Source organism: Anas acuta, chromosome 5, assembly GCF_963932015.1.
Source record: "Anas acuta chromosome 5, bAnaAcu1.1, whole genome shotgun sequence".
Taxonomy (NCBI): domain Eukaryota; kingdom Metazoa; phylum Chordata; class Aves; order Anseriformes; family Anatidae; genus Anas; species Anas acuta.
Window position 1 is genome coordinate 8,940,443 of NC_088983.1, and position 17,560 is coordinate 8,958,002.

Genomic DNA, 17,560 nt, shown 5'->3' on the forward strand with positions numbered 1-17,560 from the left:
CAGCTATGTCAACACTGAGCTCCTCCTTTATTAGGTCAGATGTTCCCCAGGAGGGAAAGTTGGGAACAAGGTCAGAAGGGCTCTGTGGTGCCCACACAGGTCTCCAGCTCCGAACAAGGTGGGTTATGGTGGTGGAGAGCCACTGACCCAGACACGGCACAGCCTGGGCACAGCCCTGGTCCCCGAGCTCCTGGCCCCAATCTCTGAGGAGCTGTCACCACCACACAGCTAACACCCACAGGTGGTTTTTACCTTAATCAGCAAGCTTCTGCTGAAATCCTCTACAGGGAGGATTTCATCTCAGAGGGAAACAGAGAAACTGGGGGTAGAGAGGGGAGCTAGGGGCAGTGCTCAGGTGGTTTCTTCTATGGGATAGTGAGGCTGTTCCCAGAAACACATTGATTTTTGCACTTCATGCTGTCTAGACTTAGTTTTTCTGAGCCTTTCCATGCACTGTCAGCCTGTGGCTCTGGGCAGAGGGAGAGGAACTTCTTTGGTTTTCCAAAAAGCAAGATCAAACTCTGCCCAGTGCTGGGACCTGAGCATATTGGTCACCATCTTGCTCCCAGTAAAGTCAGAGGAGCAGAGTTAATGTTTGTCAAGCAAGGTATGTCCAACAAAAGCAGGGTGACTGAAATAGTCTCTGCTCTGCACTGAACTAGAGGCAGCAGAGATAAAAACTGTGACTCCACAGATTGAGTTGTAGGGCTGGCGATGAGAAATCTGCCATGATGGTGTTTGCCATAGAGAATTTCTTATTTCACTGCTCTGGCAAACAGCTGCCAGAATTTTTTAAATTTTTCTCCCCTCTGCTTTATTTTTCTCCTCCCTGAGTTTGGAAATTTCTGGCCTTTGACCTCCAGCTGCACACGGAGCCATTCAGAGTCAGCTCCTGGGTGAGGAAGGGGTCAAGGCAAGGGATATCAGGAGGCTGGCTCTGGAGAGCATCACTGCAAGCATTTTTGAAGGATGCTGAAAAACCATTTCTGCTACCTCTCATGTTGAGCCACCGCAGCCAGTGATAGATGAGTTTTCCTGTCTGCTACAGCCCTGGGTATGGCAGGGAGCCATCAGATAACTGCTGTACTGACACAAGCCCTTGTGCTCTTAGAGAAAAAGGCTTCTCCCTTTCTGCTCTGCTGGGCTGTCTCTCCTCATTCACTGAGATTAAGTGCTGGAGAAAAGCAGCAATCCCTCCCACCTCCCCCTGCACTCCCACACCTCCTGCAGCTCCTCTGGGAGGCCCCAGCATTTCCATCTCAATACCAGAGGGAGCTCCCCTGGCATCGTGGTGGGGTGGGAGAGCGCCCTGTGCCTCTGACTTGCTGGGGCTGTGAGCGACCCTGCATGAAGAAGATGGCTTGGAGAGGCTTATTTTTAAGTCTCCTCTGGGATCGTCACAGCTCTTATCTAAATAATTCAAATGCTGGCTGAAAGCCCTGCTCCACCTGGGAGCTGAGCTAGGTGGGGTGGAAAAGCCTCCATCCATCTACACGGAGAGTAATTTCTTGCTTGTGAGCAGCTGCTCGCTCGTGCAATCTTGCTGATGGTGCCATGGGAAGAAGGGCCCTCTGAAAGGAGAAATCTTTGACAAAACAGCCCCGAATGGTCAGCATAGGCTGCTGTACTGCTGAGGAGCACCTCATTTGGGTTTTTGGACCCTCCACAAGCACCTGGACCTATCTGTAGTGAGGAAGTTGGCATGGAGGGGCTGTAGCGTGATGGTTATTCAAAGGTGCTCTCGGAGGCAGGTTTTGCTTTCTGGTCACTCTCAGGCAGCATCTCCTGAGTGAACACAGATTGTCCACGTGCTGTCTCTCAGCAGCAGCCATGCCCAGACCACCATGGGGTTGCAGTGTCCTGAGCATGAAGCCTGGTGAGCACAGTGGGGATGTGAACAAACAGGCAGTCCTCGGCCTACCTGCGGATTTGAGGGCTGCAGGTTCAGACCTTCCAGGAGTTAGATGCATCCTGGGTGCTCCAGATATTACCAGTAGGACTGAATATGTGAATATAAATATACAGTAGGTCTGTAGCTGCCAGCTGTGGATGACACCTTCACAGGTGTGAAGACCCACGTGTGACGAGAAGCTCCCTGTGGGCCCAGCAGCAGTGAGCATTAGGGATTTGCACACCTCCGTAGGTAATTGCTAGAGGGATGGAGAGTTGCAGAGCTCCCCACTGAGGGCTGTGGGAGACACCAGGGTGTGGGTGCCCCAGAGGGACTCGGTGTCTCCACGGAGAGCACCTGCAATCGGGGCCAGGCTGGGGAGAAGTAGGACATGGCCACATCTCCAGCTGGGGCTGCTCAGACAGGCCGGCCCCAGCACTACGAGACACCTGCCTTCCCACAAGATGAGAATCAGGCCCTTCAGCCTCACACCCTCCTCTTGTTTTCTTGCTTAACCTTTCCCCATACACCCCACAGACAGTGCATGCAATTGTATTTTGGGGGAGCAGCCATGCCTATGTGATCCTGAGCAAGCTGAACTGTTCCAGCCTGAGCTTTCACCATCCTAATGGCTTCAGGTTTAATCATAAAAGACTGCTATAAATAATGGATGGTGAGAGACCACGTCTTCCAGTAAGCCCTGCTGTGTCTGCGTGTGTTTGGATCACCGCATTATGCTAAAGTCAGCTGCTCAGGGGCTATTCATGTGGGGAAACATGGAGAGGATGAGGGGGAAAGGGAGAAGTGCATTAATCTGCCTGGCTGCGGGATGATTAAGGGGCAGTGTGGGGGTGACTGGACTGGTGCTCAGAATGGCCTGAATGGCCTGACTCTGCTCCAGGACAAACCACTGGCATGGCCAAGCTAGGTCCAGCAGGAGCTGGATCAAACCGTGCTTGGTTCATGGTATAAGGGGGCTGCAAACCACTGATGGGCTAGCCCAGGACCTCTGGCAAAGGGCTCAGCTCAGCACCAGGTGAGGGATGGCTGAGCAACCAGGGATGTCTGCCTCTGCTTTTACAACGGGTCCATATGGATTTCAGGACGAATCTGCTAACCTGACTGTTTATATTGCTTGTAGAGCTGGAACAAAACAGTCCTCAGGACCCGGATACACAGGGGTTAGTGGTAGGAGCTTGTCCTCACTAGGAAATGTTTTACAACACGCTGGCTTTTCTCTGAAAACAACATCATGGGTACACAAGGCCTGAATCGCATTAAACATAATTCAGAAGCAATGGGTGGGATTTACAAGGCCTCCTTTGAGCAGTACCCAGAGTTTTGATGGATTTATCCTCAAAAATCCCTGCAGGGTAGATGCCCCACAGCTTCCAGTGGGGAGCTGCAACATGAGGAGCCCAGGCACTGCCTGGCTCAGCTCTGCTAGACCCACGCAGTGACCGAGAGCAGATCCATCCATGCAACAGAGAGACCCTGCATCAGCAGAAGTTTGCAGGCTGTGGGAGCAGGACCTGGGTCCCAGCACTGCTGCACCGAGGGGAGCAGCCCCAGGCTATGGATGTGTGTGTGCCCGGGCTGCCTGCAGCTCTCTGCACAGCACATGCTGTGCGCTGCCTACCTGCCAGGCTTGCTCACGTCTCACTGCACACAAAAGCCCCAAATCTCCTCTCCAAAAGATACTCATTGCAGGTCCCTTTCTCCCCAGGCTTGCTTTTACGCCACCCCCACGCAGCTAGCCATGGATAATTAATGCTGCGGGAAACAAAGGGCTGCACAAGCCTACCCAGAAATGGACTGATCCGAGCCTCCTGCTTCTCTCCGGTGTGTTTTAATGAAAGTAAATGCTCTAAAGAAATAACGAGATCACGTGCTGGCCCCAGACTGACTCAGCACAGTTCCTGGCACCCGAAAGCAGCATCGGGTCAAGGTCTGGCTCACAGACCCTTCGTTTCATGGATGCACACCCCTGGCTGCTGCTCGGCCACCAACACCGAAGGGTCAGTACCTGCAATGGGACTGGGGCCCCAGGTAACACTCTGTTAGAAGCAGGAATGTGTATTTCCATATATCCCATATCCCCCCATCACCCTCACTTTGGCTCAAGCCACCCCCAGGGACCTTCTGTGCCACAGGAATCGGGATGGAAATTTGGATAAGAGGCACTCGAGTGGAAGCTGAAATACTGTCAGTGAGCAGCGGTCTTGAAATAAGAGATTACTTTTGAAATAGCATGAGAGCTCCTATTTATCTACATGTTCTGCACTCAGAGTTTTAAAGCAAAACTGTATTTTGCTTTGATTTTGTAAAATGAAAATTTTCCTCATTTCAATATCATTTGCCTTTTTCACTCATTTAGGTCCCGTGTGGCAGTTTCTCCTTCTTTTCTGCTCTTCCATCCCGCATTCTCCTATCTGGCAATAACGGAACTGGGGGGGGAAGGAAAAGGAGGGAAAAAAAAAAAGAATGACAACTGTGACCCATTTTGTGTTTTTATTCACATCAAGGCAAAATGAAAATCGCACTTTTATTGCAGTTTTGAAAAATTCCATTGGGGGGAAATAAAAAAAGGGAAGCAGAAATTGCTCAGTTCACCTTCAGAAGCAGAGCTGCTCCCGTTTCCACCAGCGTTCAGCTCTGAGCGTGCAGTCCCTGTGCCTGCATCTGCCTGCTGAAGAGTGTTTTTGCCTTTCGCTCCTGCCTGCAGCGTGTCAGCCTCCAGCCAAGGCAGAGAGCCACAGACCTCGGCGTTTAACCTTTCAAAGGGCTCCTCTGGCTCAGAGACACGGTGTGCAAATCTTCCCTGCTTAATGGGAGCTCTTGGCCCAGCCCTGAAATACTGAGTGGCAGAGAAAGAGTTTGTGATGGGTGATCAATTTGAGATGGTAAACAGGCTGTCAAGGACTGTTCCAGGAAATACATTTTTTTTTGAGTCATTTTTATGTGAGAACATGAGGAGGGTAAGCAGCGAAAGCTAACAAGTGTATTCACTTGGAATTAATAATGTCTGAGTGAGACACGCAGGCTTCCCATTAGCTAGCAAAAGCACAGAGACATCCCGGAACCTAGATTTTAGGAATGAATGAAGAATAACAAATGCAAATGATGTAACTTCTGCAGAAGTATCAGCTTTTCTGAGACAGCTTTCACCTGTTGGGCTGCTCGTTTCTTTCTGACCACCCTGGCACACCCAGTTTGGGATGGCATTTCCTTCTCAGGTCAAACCATTCTGGGCTCATAGACACCAGATTCTCAGATCTCTTAGATCAGTGATCCCCTTCACCCCCAAAACCAGGGGACTAAGGCATTTACACCTGTGGAACATCCCTCAGGAGGTTTGCTATTCAGGTCTGGGGACAGGCAGAGAGCTGAGAAAGAGCTGGGCAACAGCAAGGAGTTTCTGACCTCCTGTCCTGACCCTGACAGTCACACCTGGGAAATACTGAGTGGTTTTGTTGTTTTCTTTCTTTCTCTCCCACTTTCTCTCTCTCTTTCTCCCTCTCTTTCTCTCTCTCTCTCTCTCTTTCCCTCTCTTTCTCTCTTTCTTTCTCCTCAATGCAGCATCACCATGACAGGCCCCAATGTCATTCTTCGGTCCTATGTTTTATGCTCTGTTTCTCCTGCACCTTTCCCCCTCTTTCCCTATCCTATCCTACCCTATCCTATCCTATCCTATCCTATCCTATCCTATCCTATCCTATCCTATCCTATCCTATCATCCCATCCCATCCCATCCCATCCCATCCCATCCCATCCCATCCCATCCCATCCCATCCCACTCATGCTATGCTACCACGTCATAACTTAAATATATTTCTCTTGGATAAGAGCTTGACATCTGCTGGTCTTTATCCACCCGTTGCACACACAGAAATCTTGGAATGATTCACAAACAACATCCAGACAGTCTCTTCTTTATGAGAAGGAAGCAGAGATACCAAGTGGTTAATTAATTAATTATTCCATTTATTTATTTATTTATTTATTGTCCAAAGCCACCCAGCAAGATGATAAAGAGCCAGGATTGAGAGCTGGGGATCCTACACTTCAGTGCAATGCTCTGTGTTGAAGGTCTTCAAGCAAAATGGCACAAAACACCTTTCCCTCCCTTCTCACCTCCCTGGGCTAATGGAAGTTACTGCGAGGACACAGGTCATGTTTCACACATTGCCTGCTGTGACTGTGAGCCTGTGTTCGCCTTCCCCTCTGGGCTGGAACCCAGAGGATTGTTCAAATCAGCAGAGGAGAATATTGCATGGACAGAAGCCTCCAGCATGGACACACAAGGGTTGGTGCAAAAGCCACGTGTGAGCTTTGCTGTCAAAATCTAGGCAGGAAAATTTTAAAATATGCCAACCTTCCCATATAAATTCATCTTTCCCAGCAGTGCATGCATGATTCATTCAGATGTATTTTTACTCCATACTTTTCCCGTTCCTTTTCAATTTATTTGAACTCTGTTTTTATCTTCTCTTTTCCAGAGAATGTGCTGTCATTTCACCAGAGCAGAAGAAAAAAAGAGAAATTGTTAAAAAGTAATGAAAAAGAATCATAGCTCAATCTTTTGCTAGTATTGAGCTGACAGAAGTCATCATTAATCACTCAGATGTCATGAAGGTCAGTTACTGCCACAGTCAAACCCTTCATTTCTGCTTTTTCTCTCTCTCTCTCTCTTTTTTTTTTTTTTTTTTTTTAATATATATATCCTTATCTGTTCTTGTACAACCTTTCATAGCTTTATTTTCTTTAATAAACACCTTTTTATACCTTTTGGATCCCACTGTGGATCAGTTATGTAGCTCTGCTTTCATAAGATCTGAAAATGTATTCAGTCAAATACTTGGCGTAGAGCCATGTCACAGCAAGTGGGTTATCAACAGCAAATTAAGCCAGGATGAATTCTTCGCCCATGCATTTCTTTCACCAATACAGACCTGCTTATCTCTTTGGTATGATGACCTGGCAAAAAATACCATCAGCTCTCGGCATGTCTGCATGGATAAGCAGCTGCTGTAGCTGCAGGGAGCATGGGAGGTGGCCCAGTAGCAAAATGCTTACAGGTGGGACAGTGGTTTGTACAGGGGAAGCCTCAAGATGTCTAAACAGGGTTAGTCACTTCAAAGATGTTGTTTTTTAACATCTAGACAGGTAACTAAAGGCTTCCATTACAATGTCTTGCATGACTGATTGCTGAAGATAGAAAGTTTTGCCACAATAATAATTAGCACGCATCGCCAAAGTTTTATTTATTTATTTATTTATTTTAGGGTGGGTGATGTCTAGGACTTTCCGTTGTAGAAGCACAGAGGAGAACATTTGGAAAATAAGGCTGCAGGTTCCAAATCCACAACCTAGCTTATCCTGCCAGAAAGGTGCAAGAGCATCCAAACATCCCTTGGCTCAGAACGAGGAGCTGCACTCAGAGGACTAAGATGTGGTTGGTACCTGGTGCTAACAGTTTGTCTTCTTCTGGACAAGTCAGCTCCTGACTCAGTTTCCCCATTTGTAAAATGGTGCTAATTACATGTTTACTCCCTTTGTGAAACGCTTTGAAGCCTACTCATAGTAAATGTTACCTACAGGGCTGGTAATGGCTATTATAATGAAATTATAATCAAATTATATATATAATTTGTATATACATCATCATGAAATTATAATTAAAACTCCTATTAAAATTTAATTTTTGCACAGCTTGAGACAACGTACACAACAGATCCCCAAGAAATAGAAGATCCCAAGTTCTTTCAGTACAGAGCAAAATTGCCCTTAATTTTAAACCAGAGTTTTAGTGTAAGCAAACCAACAAAAGAAAGCCTAAATGAAAGAAAAGTATCAAGGGATTCCAGGACCGTTAGTATTCCACTAATTATTTAAGTTACTTAGGTAGAGGTGATTTTCAACATTGTTTTGATGAACATAAAAGTAGGAGTAACAGATACCAGTCCTCTGCACCACAAGTTAAGATCCAGATATAGTTCTGTCCATATTTTTGGTCTAAACTTCGCATCCCTAATTCATAACTCAGACAGATGTGTTGACTTTTTCAAAGCTGGCAAAAGGTTTGATTCTTCCTTAATTTAAGTGGCTTTTGGCTGCCAGTCAGAAAGAACTTTACTCCTTCCCACTGGTTTGCAGAAGAAGAATAATTCAAGCTTCACATTAATTTGAAAGCACTCTTCTAAAACTCTGACTTCCAGTAGTTGTTCAATTTAATAATAACAATAACAAAATGAAACGTAAACCTGGTTGATTTATACATGGCTCAAATTCCCCAAGAGCACAATGTCCAAAAACAGAAGAACATTGATATAATGCAACCAATGTCAGATGCAGGACGCAGTTCTCTAACTGAAGACGGAATGAATTGCTTTTCCAATTTACCAACTCATCAGTCACCTTTGCTTCAGAGGGTCTGTGGCATTTAAAGAGTTTGTCTTCTTAATGGGGCACTGGACGCATTACAGAATTAGGGCCAGAGCCAGAAATGCATTTAGCTGCTTAATGCCTAATTCCCATTAATTTCGGTAAAAGTGAATTGCAAAAATATCTCTGTAGATAGATCCCTTTGCAGTTAGCTGCAGTGGCTTTATATGTTAGAGGAGCAGGGAACAAAATGTGACCGTTTGCTCAAAGTGCTCAATTCCACTTCTGCTGCATTGCTCAGGCAAATTCACCAGATCCCCTCCCCTGCAGTCCTCTAGGGTGGGCGCCTTCCCTTCAGCCCTCCTGCTCCCCAAATTTTTACCAAGCAGCAGGGCAGGGATGAGGATCAGGGCCGGTAGGAAAATCTGTCCCCAAAGAGATGTCCCACATGGGACAGGGAGACTCCTTGAGGTGTCCCCCAGCATCCCTGCTGGTCAGGCCATAACAAGGCCTGGGATGTTTGTGGAAAATGGGCATAGTAGATGGGAGAAGAATGACCACGTACAGGTCTTGGTTTGGAAGAGAAGCCCATGCTCTATGCCACAGCCCACCCAAAGCCCAGGGCTGACCCCATCCCATCGGTTGGGTGTTACCCAAAGGATCTGGGCAGCAGGCACGGCACACGCAGAGCACTCTCGGACGGCAGGCAGCAGAAAGAGCTCAGCAGGACTTGGCTGCAGCTCTTGGGAGCTGTTTGTAACACACATGGGGTGTTTAGAAAGCTGGCCTCTGCTCGCCTGCCTTCAAAAGCCTCTCGTTTTGCACACAAGTGGCGCTGTGAAATCGCGCCAGTTCTCCTGAATTCTTGGGGATGGCAACGTGGTTCCCACAGTCACAGCCCAGACGTTGCTCCTACTTGAGGAGAAACTCTTGACATGTTTATCTCTTTGTGCTGAGCCAGCTATCAACATGGCTCTGCTCTACGGCTACATGATTAGATAAATTACTGTTTTGTGGAAACTACGCCTGGCGCACGCTTCTAGCTCAATATCTGGAGGAAAACTAAGGCTTTATTTAGGTTATCTGCTACGGGAAGATAAAGTGCTCTGTGCACTTCTTGCTTAGACATGAAAGCATTGCCACCATCTGTACTTTATGACTACTGTGCTGTGGTGCTGAAGACTAATTGGAGGCCTAAATCGAAACCGGAGCTCTCGTATGGTGGATGCTGCAGAGGAGACAGGCTCTGCCACCCAGAACCAGCGTGTCTAAGTCAGCAAGTGTCATCAGGAGAAAGGAAAGGTTGTACAGGTTAGGCCCTGAGGAAGAGCTTGACCACTGTAGAGGTCCTTCATGCATGCCGGCTTAACTCAGTGGGAACTGGGAACCTCAGTATTTGAGGGGGAGCTGGGTCTAAAGGACTTGGTGGTGGTCACACAGGGAAGCTGAGGAACAGTTACAAACTGGAAGAAATCCCCAAATTGTTGGTCAGTGCTTGGACTATGAAGACTTTATCTGACATCTTGGGCTACAAAGAAATACCTCTTCATGGTGCTTTCAGAACAATTACACATTTGCCCAAGAAAATCAGGCAGAGGGCTCAGTCAGGCATAACTCCACTCTCACTGGTTTTGCTTTGTGAGAATTTGCCCTCTAGGACCTATAAGCTTCTTTCATTTTCTTATCTCTGCGGGTATCTTGGCAGCCATTAACCTGAGTAAGCATTTCCCAGCTGTAATTTCTAGAAATATAGGTAATTATTTTTGCCCTGAGTTGCTTTTGTCAGCAACAGGTGCTGTTGGAGTGTTTCACAATGGCTCAGCTGGGAGAGTTTTTGACTGGGGAGAAAGAAGGCAAGAAGATTCCTGGGAGACCTGAGGGCCTCTGGGCTGAAAGAGCAGCTTTTAAAGAAGGTACAGAGAAGACTTTTTACATAGGGAAAGAGCATGAGCAGCCAGGAGCCATACTGCATCGAGACACGGTGGGTAACAAGAGTTGGGAAAGGCACCTCACCCTTGAAACCCAGTTTATTTAGTTAAAATAGAGTTAGGAAATGTGACTGTGGGTCTGAGCTTCTCTTTTTTCTGGACAACTCTGAGTGAGCCCTTCATGGTTCCAGTAGGCTCATCGGAATGAATACTTTCAAGGCACATGGATACATCAGGTGCGCCTCTAAAATGGAGAGGGGTTTTGAAAGAACTGGAAGAAATCGAGATTCAGCATGCGAGATAAAGGTGGAAGCTGCTTTAATTATAGATTCAGTGCACATTGCATTAAGGATTACTCAATAATGTGATGACCACTCAGTCCTCACATAACCTCATTAAAGACTGACAGGTATTTTATGTCTTTGTCTTTTAATGTCTTTTAAACATTTGCTCTTCACCGTGCCAGATCTTAAATGGCTCCCTCCCGGTAATGCAGCAATACCTATTCAGCAGACCTAGCTTTTTTTAGGCTACTGAAGATGTATAAAGAAATGGATCTGCAATGTTTCAAAGCTGACTGCGTAGCCTCTCGGAGGACCCGTGGGGAAGCTGCTGGACTTCTCATGGTTAAATCCTGCAACCAAATTCCATTAAGTTTTTAGCAACATCATCTGAGTCTGGCTGGCTCAGTTACCAGCCTGAGAAGCGCTGTGTTGGCAGCCATGCATGGTCAAGGGCTTGGATCATGCCTCACATCTGCATTTCAATTTGCAATTGCTTTCCCTGGATCTCCCAAATTCTACAGTATTGTTCTTGGTGGTTGCAAAAGGACTGCTGTGGATGTGAACCCACCGGGACGCCAGGAAAATCTCCAGGGGTGGGGAGGAGAAGGGCTGGAGACCCCACACCGAACAACAGTTGAGTGTTTCTGGCAAACTCTCGCTCATCCTGAAGTGAGCTTAGACAGTTTCTGACAGAAGGAAAAAAGGCCTATGCAATTAATACATTGCAGCTGGAGTCAATGCCATCTTTCCATAGATTACTCCTGTGGCTTTAGACAAATAGCTTATCTTTTCCTTGCTCCATTCTCATATAAAGTGAGGACACCAATAGCATTTTTCTCTGGCTTATCTGCATTCAAAGTTGAGGAAAGTCAGGAGCATCTTAACAGGAGTCAATGGATTTGCAAGAATGTAAAAGCAGGTGAAACAAGCAGTGGTTTTTTATGAGTCCATTTCGAGGTAAGGTGTCCCTAGCTGTGCTTGCAGCTCCCTGTGTGATGTGTACAACACTTGGCACACCATGTCACGGTTTCAGCTGGGGTCATTAGACGATCCTACCCTATAATTAATAAACAACACTGTGTTCATTGTTATCTAAATATGACACGCAACGCTTCTAACAACAGTGAATTTTTCATCTGATAGTCTCAAAGTGTTCTCAGAGCAACACTCTGACTTCTCCTTTAAAAATCTGAGCTTTCCTCTGGTCTGGTGGAGAGCAAACACCCCTCCCCCTTGCCTCTCCGGGTAGAGAAGGAAGGGAAAAAAGCATTTACATGTCTTTGCATTCCTGCCAAAGTGATTATCAGTCTTTAACGTTTACAGCACTCTGAAGTGAATCACCAGCCTACATCTCATCTCAGCATCTATTTTTTCCCCATAATCTGCTTTTAGAGGGGCTTTTAACTGCATCAGACTTTTCTCTCCCATTAAAATGCTGTCTAGATGATCGGAAAATAGAATAGCCAGTCCTCATTGCTTAGTTTCCATAGTGAATGTCTGGAGCAAAGGTCCGTGGGATTATTCAATTACTGCAATAACGGCCTTTGACCTGGTAAAACAATCCAAAAGGCAGAATTCATCTATTGGATTATTTTGAACATTAATCATATTCTATTTAGAAATCACAGTAGAACAGCTAGGGCTCAAGACAGGCTGCAAACTATTTGTGTGTACTTTATTGAAGTGGCTTAAATTTTTATGTACATATTTACACAAGTGATCTCTTTAGAGGTTTCCCCCCCCCCCACTAACATTTATATATTTTGCTAAATTTGCTTTGGACTGCAAAGATTCCTCTCTTAGCTGCATGTTACCAGCACTAACTACATCGATCGATGTGATCTGAGTGCTCTGTGTTGATATCAAATTGCAGAAAAACAAATGTCCTGGATCCTGAAACTGCAGAAGTGAGACTAACAACACCTTTTGCCTGTGGCTGAACTGCTCGCTTCATGCATTAAGCGAAGACCAAACAGCCTTCAGCAGCTGACCAGCTTTAGATCGCCCTGTGCCCACTTGTCACAACCTTCCCCATGACTCCACTTTGTAAGGTGTGACTTCAGAAAAGGGTGGATCCCTGCTCGGGGAAGTCCTGCCCAAGGAGCAGTCCCTGGGCTCACCAACCAGTGGCTGTGGCTGGAGGAAGGCAGCGTTCCCTCCCCTGGTGCGAGCACTTGTCCTCTCAAAGCCCAGGTCCAGAGCTCCTCAAGAAGGAGGAAAGATACAGGGCTGGTGTGGCAGGTCTGTGGGGCTGTAGAGAGAAAAATACAAGAGTCAATCATGAGTACTTTTTAAATTCAAATACCAGATGAAAAATGCTCACTCTTCCTGGAAGCTAGTACAGGGTCATATGCCCTCAATGAAATTTATTGATTTTATTTTTCTTTGGCACCATGCTGTGCCCATAGCAAGGATGCATTAAGGACACTACCAAAAAAAAAAAAAAAAAAAAAAAGAAAGAAAGAAAAGAGAGAGAGATGAAAAATGGGTTCTTCATGGGTTCATGCAGCAGTAATGCTAGCAGCGCACAGCTTCCCACCCAGATGATTTAGAAACTACAAAACACATCTGCTTGGAAATCTGATGGCTGTAAAGAAGATAGGTATCTGATTAGAGCACAGCTTTAAACACCTTTACCCTACTTTGGGAAGGAGTGGTTATGCTTTGGCCACAGAGGCATGGCACCATGGACCCCAAATTCTCTGGAGAGGTCACCAATGGTGACACAAGGACCTGGCTGCCCTCAGCAGGCTGACACCCTTTGCAAAGACCTGTAGTTTTGCCTGATGGACTTGCTTGGTACCTCTTGCTGGTGGTATAACCATGCAGCAGCATCTCCAGTACTGAAAAGTCAGAAGTCCTGCTGGGCTGATGGTGATGAAGGGGTGAGAGCATCCACAGAGAGACCTCCCCTGCACCACCTCCGCTCCTCCAGCAGCCTTTGTGCTGGCTGCACCCACTGTCCCTCACCACTGAGACTGCCGGGGCTCTGCATCAGCTCCAAGTGGTTGTTTGGGTTGTTTCCTTTGTGCTGCCTGGTGCCAACACACTGATTTCTTGTGAAAGCCCTGCTAGGAGTATGTTTGAGGGAGGTGCATCTGCTCTCGGGCACACCTCAGCCTCAAAATTAAACTTCCATGGGTGCAGAGGGAAAGAGGTCTGTGCTGGGGCTGCCTGAATGTTAGGTGAGGAGGATCCTGCAAATCGCCTACTACAGAGCAGCTGTTACACCACAGTGCTGTGTGTGGCTCTGCCCCTCCAGCCAAGCCAAGTAAAGTCCAAAGGGATTTTAGATGCTCGGTCTGTCCTGGCTCTGTCCCAGCGCTGGATGACTTTCAGATGTCCCTTTTGGCCCTTTTTTTTTCGATGATGCTATGATAAAATTTGAAAGAATGAGGAAAAAGTACCACTTCTTTTCCCCTGAATGAAAATGAGTGATTTCTTAGCAGAGGCACACCCAGTAAGTCATTAATTTGGGGGTTGGGAATTTCCAAAAAAGCCATTTCAAAAATGACTTTGCAGCACCTTTACCCAACTGCCCAGCACTTTAGGCCACCCAGCTATTCAAAGCGGTGTGCTGGTGGAAAGAAATCAATGACTTCAGGAGGGGAGACGTGCAGACATTATAAAAAAGCCAAGTAAGCACACAGTAAAACAGGCTTCTCTAAAAACAGCGAGAGCTAACACATCTTGCTGCATAAGTGCTGCTTTTGATAGGGCTGTAATTGGGAATTTTTATTCAGTGTTGACTCTTTTATCAAGTCCTTGTCTGCATGAGGTTCTCCTAGGCAGAGTAGAATTAGATTCATATTACCACATTTCTGCTCCTCCAGGCATATTCTCATCGCTTTTCCCCTCTGCAGATGAAATGCAACGCAGTAATAAGCAGCATTTCTGCAGAATATGCTGCCCCCAGACACAAACTGCATCCCTAATTACTTCTCCCTATGGGGAAAATAAGACAACTGAAGACATGATGGTAACAGCACCCTACCTTTGCTAGGCTGCTTTGATCCTGAAAGATCTCACAGAATTCCAGAAAGTCTGATCCTGAAGCAATAAGCTGAGGGAACTGGGCCGAGTTTTTACAATTTTTTTTTTTTTAATTTAAATGACTGTCGTACACGGACAAACCCCAAGAGGTTCTGGCTGTCATGTTTTCCATGCAACATTTGCATAAAGATGGTGAGAGGCTATGAATAACACCCATGGATTTCCATACACCCAGACAGTGTTGATTTTCCTTAAAAATTCAGTCCCTTACATGCATTTTCTGAGTTGTGGCAATCTGCTGTCGACTAACAAGAGATGTGCAGGTGGGGAGTGCAGCCACTATGTGGGAGTGGCTGTGACTCAGGCAAGCAGAGCCCAGCTGTTACCTGACCCACCAAGAGAGAAGGACCAGCATCAATTAATTTAGGGAACAATGTGCCAGATCATGAGGGATGGAGCCTGTGGGGTCTCTGGTGCTGACCCAGCCAAGCACTTGGAATAAAGCCTTGTTGCTGTTCCTTTCCTCTGTGGATCCAAGGGACTGGTGTGAGATCCAGCTAGATGTGGGGAGACTGGGTGACCTTCCCTGCTCCTGGAAAACCCTTATCCCAAGTATCTTGTAGCCTGGGGGTTAGGGAAACGTGCTGCTAGAGATGTTTGTGTTGTGCCATGAGGAGAAGGAATTTGGGCATGTGCCTTCCATATCCATGAGTAGTACGTGCTCTCCAAGAGTGGCTGGAGCCCCATCACCCTAACTTCTTGTTTTCTGGGCACAAGTAGTCCTGCACAACTGCAAAAAGAGATGCATGTGACCATGGGGATCAGGTTAGGTGACAGATGAATGTTAGTGGCATTGTGCTTTTGAATGTTAGATTCTCCATTTCCTTAATTACTCTAGCTTAGAGACAGGTGATACCAAACAGGTGCCTTACAGTCAGATAACACAAGCCTAGTGCATGGGATATTGCCATGAGAGTAGCTTTAGCTGTTGTAATTCAGGGAATGTGTCTTAGGCTGAACTTCCCACAGCCCTTACCATGACACTGACCATATCTAGCATTTTTAAGAGTAAACTGTAAAGTACAGTAGCATGTTTTAAAAAAAAAAAAATGTTTGGGTCTGTCTCTGTTTATGTAATAAAACAAATACTGAGAGCCTGTGAGTGAACAATATACTTCACGCCCAACAGGAGCTTCTGGCCACTGACTGACTTGTGAAAGGGCAAGCTAGCAGATGCAGGGATGCTGCACACAAATCCTGCTTTTGGCAGAGCCATAAGCTCTGGGAGATCCTTTGCTCTTACACTATGTTGGTGGAAAGAATTATTTCTGGTGCCAAGTTCTCAGCCAGATTTCTCTTTTTGACTTGGTTTAAACAGCCACCAGACCATTCCTTAGGTGGCTTCAGTTGCTGCAGCTTGGCTTCCTGAGCTGCCTGGATCAGGGTAGCTCTTTTCCCTGGACAACTGGAAAGGAAAAACAAAAAGTAAGGCAGGATGGTTTTGCTTATCAGCATAAAGTTGACGGTTTCACTGGCCTGCTTAGGAAAATCTTCCCAAAATCTGCTTTTCTAAGCTCTCCAATCTGCCCTCCGCTGGCTGGCTCACAGATACTTTGCTGGCTCCGTAACGAGCTGTTATAAGAGAGACTCCTGTAAATCAGATGACTCCGTGGTCATTTGATGCTTATATTCGGCATGCTGAGTCATAAGGACAGGCTTGCATCACGGCACACAAACCCTGCAGGACGGATGGAAGGCAGAACCGCCAGCAGCGGGCTGGGAAGGTGCGGGAGCTGGGTGGCCATGGTCCTGCTGCTGCCCAGCCGTGTCCTACTGTCACCGGGGCCTTGTCCCCACCCCTGCTCCCGGCACAGCTCTTCCTTCCTGGGTGGGAACAGCTGCTGCAGACAATACCTAAAACAAGAGGCTCCAAGGCTGCCACACACCCAGGTTCAGAGCAGGGTCGGACAGGGCGTCCCCAGCACGGGCTTACACAGAGGACGCTGTATTTTTCTTTGAAACAACAACAAAAAAGCCAAATTCTGTTATTTTCCAAGCAGTGTTCCTTCTGAGCAGCCTGTCCCTAGCCCCTCCTGTTGGCTGTACACTTGCCTCCTTGAACTACGGCTTCACCCCTGCGACCCCTCCTTCTCTCCACCTTCCCTGTGTCCTCTGCCTCCTTGGCCACACGTTGACTCTTACCCTGCGATAACTGCAGGGCGATCTTCTGAATCCCTAAGGACACCAGTCTTCATTAAAAGGTCTAAGGCAGCACAGAAGCCTTTGCAGCCTGTCTCAGAAGACCCCTCTGGGTACTTACAGCCATGGTAGAACAGTGCCCTGTGCTGCTGGCTGTGCCCACCTCTCACATCGAGCCGCGGGGTGTCTTTGTGCCGCTGTCTGCTCAGAGGTCACCACGGAACCACGCAGACAGGCGGAGTGGAAAACAGCCACGTTATCGCCTTCATTCTCCGCATGGGTGGGGCAGCCTAGAAAAAAGAGCATTTCACTCATTTGTCTTAGAGTAGACTTGCGTCGTAAAATAACTCGACAGCCAGCAAGCTGGAGCCAGGCTGAGTCCTGTAAACCCGCTGACAAGCAGTGATACAATCCTGCTATTCTGCTGTCCCCCAGTGAAATATTTTGCAGGTTGCCTCTGTCAGGACACCCCCAACTTTCCTGTTTCCTTCTGACTCCAGAAAGCAAAGAAATCTCAGAGCATCTGCAGCAGGGGAAAAAAATGATGACTTTGATGGTTTAGCAGTCAAATTGCTTACCCAGGAGAAGGGGCAACCTGCTCTAGAAAACCATTTCTTTATTTTATCTGCTAAATATTTAATGTAAAATGCACAACAAGGTTTGGCAGCCATCCGCATACCCCAACCACTAAGTCATAGTCATGTTTGCTCTATCTGATCAGGGTTTGAGTTCTTTGCTGCACAGCAGACCTGTCTTCAGCAGGAGTGATGGGAATTCCCACCAGCCCCTACTGGGCTAACTGGTTAGCGAGCAGGGATTTGAGTCTCTTCACTCACCCAACCTGCGTCCTGGGATTTCACTTGTAAAGAAAAGAAGATTTG

At 46.9% G+C, this 17,560-nt stretch overlaps 1 long non-coding RNA gene across 1 annotated transcript; it reads right to left on the reverse strand.

Moving 5' to 3' along the window:
* Positions 1–10,615: 10,615 nt before the first annotated feature.
* Positions 10,616–16,947, reverse strand: LOC137856810 (uncharacterized). The gene is made up of 2 exons (XR_011096807.1): positions 16,801–16,947; positions 10,616–12,738 (listed from the first exon to the last, which is right to left on the reverse strand). It is a non-coding gene; the product is annotated as an uncharacterized lncRNA (long non-coding RNA).
* Positions 16,948–17,560: the final 613 nt, after the last annotated feature.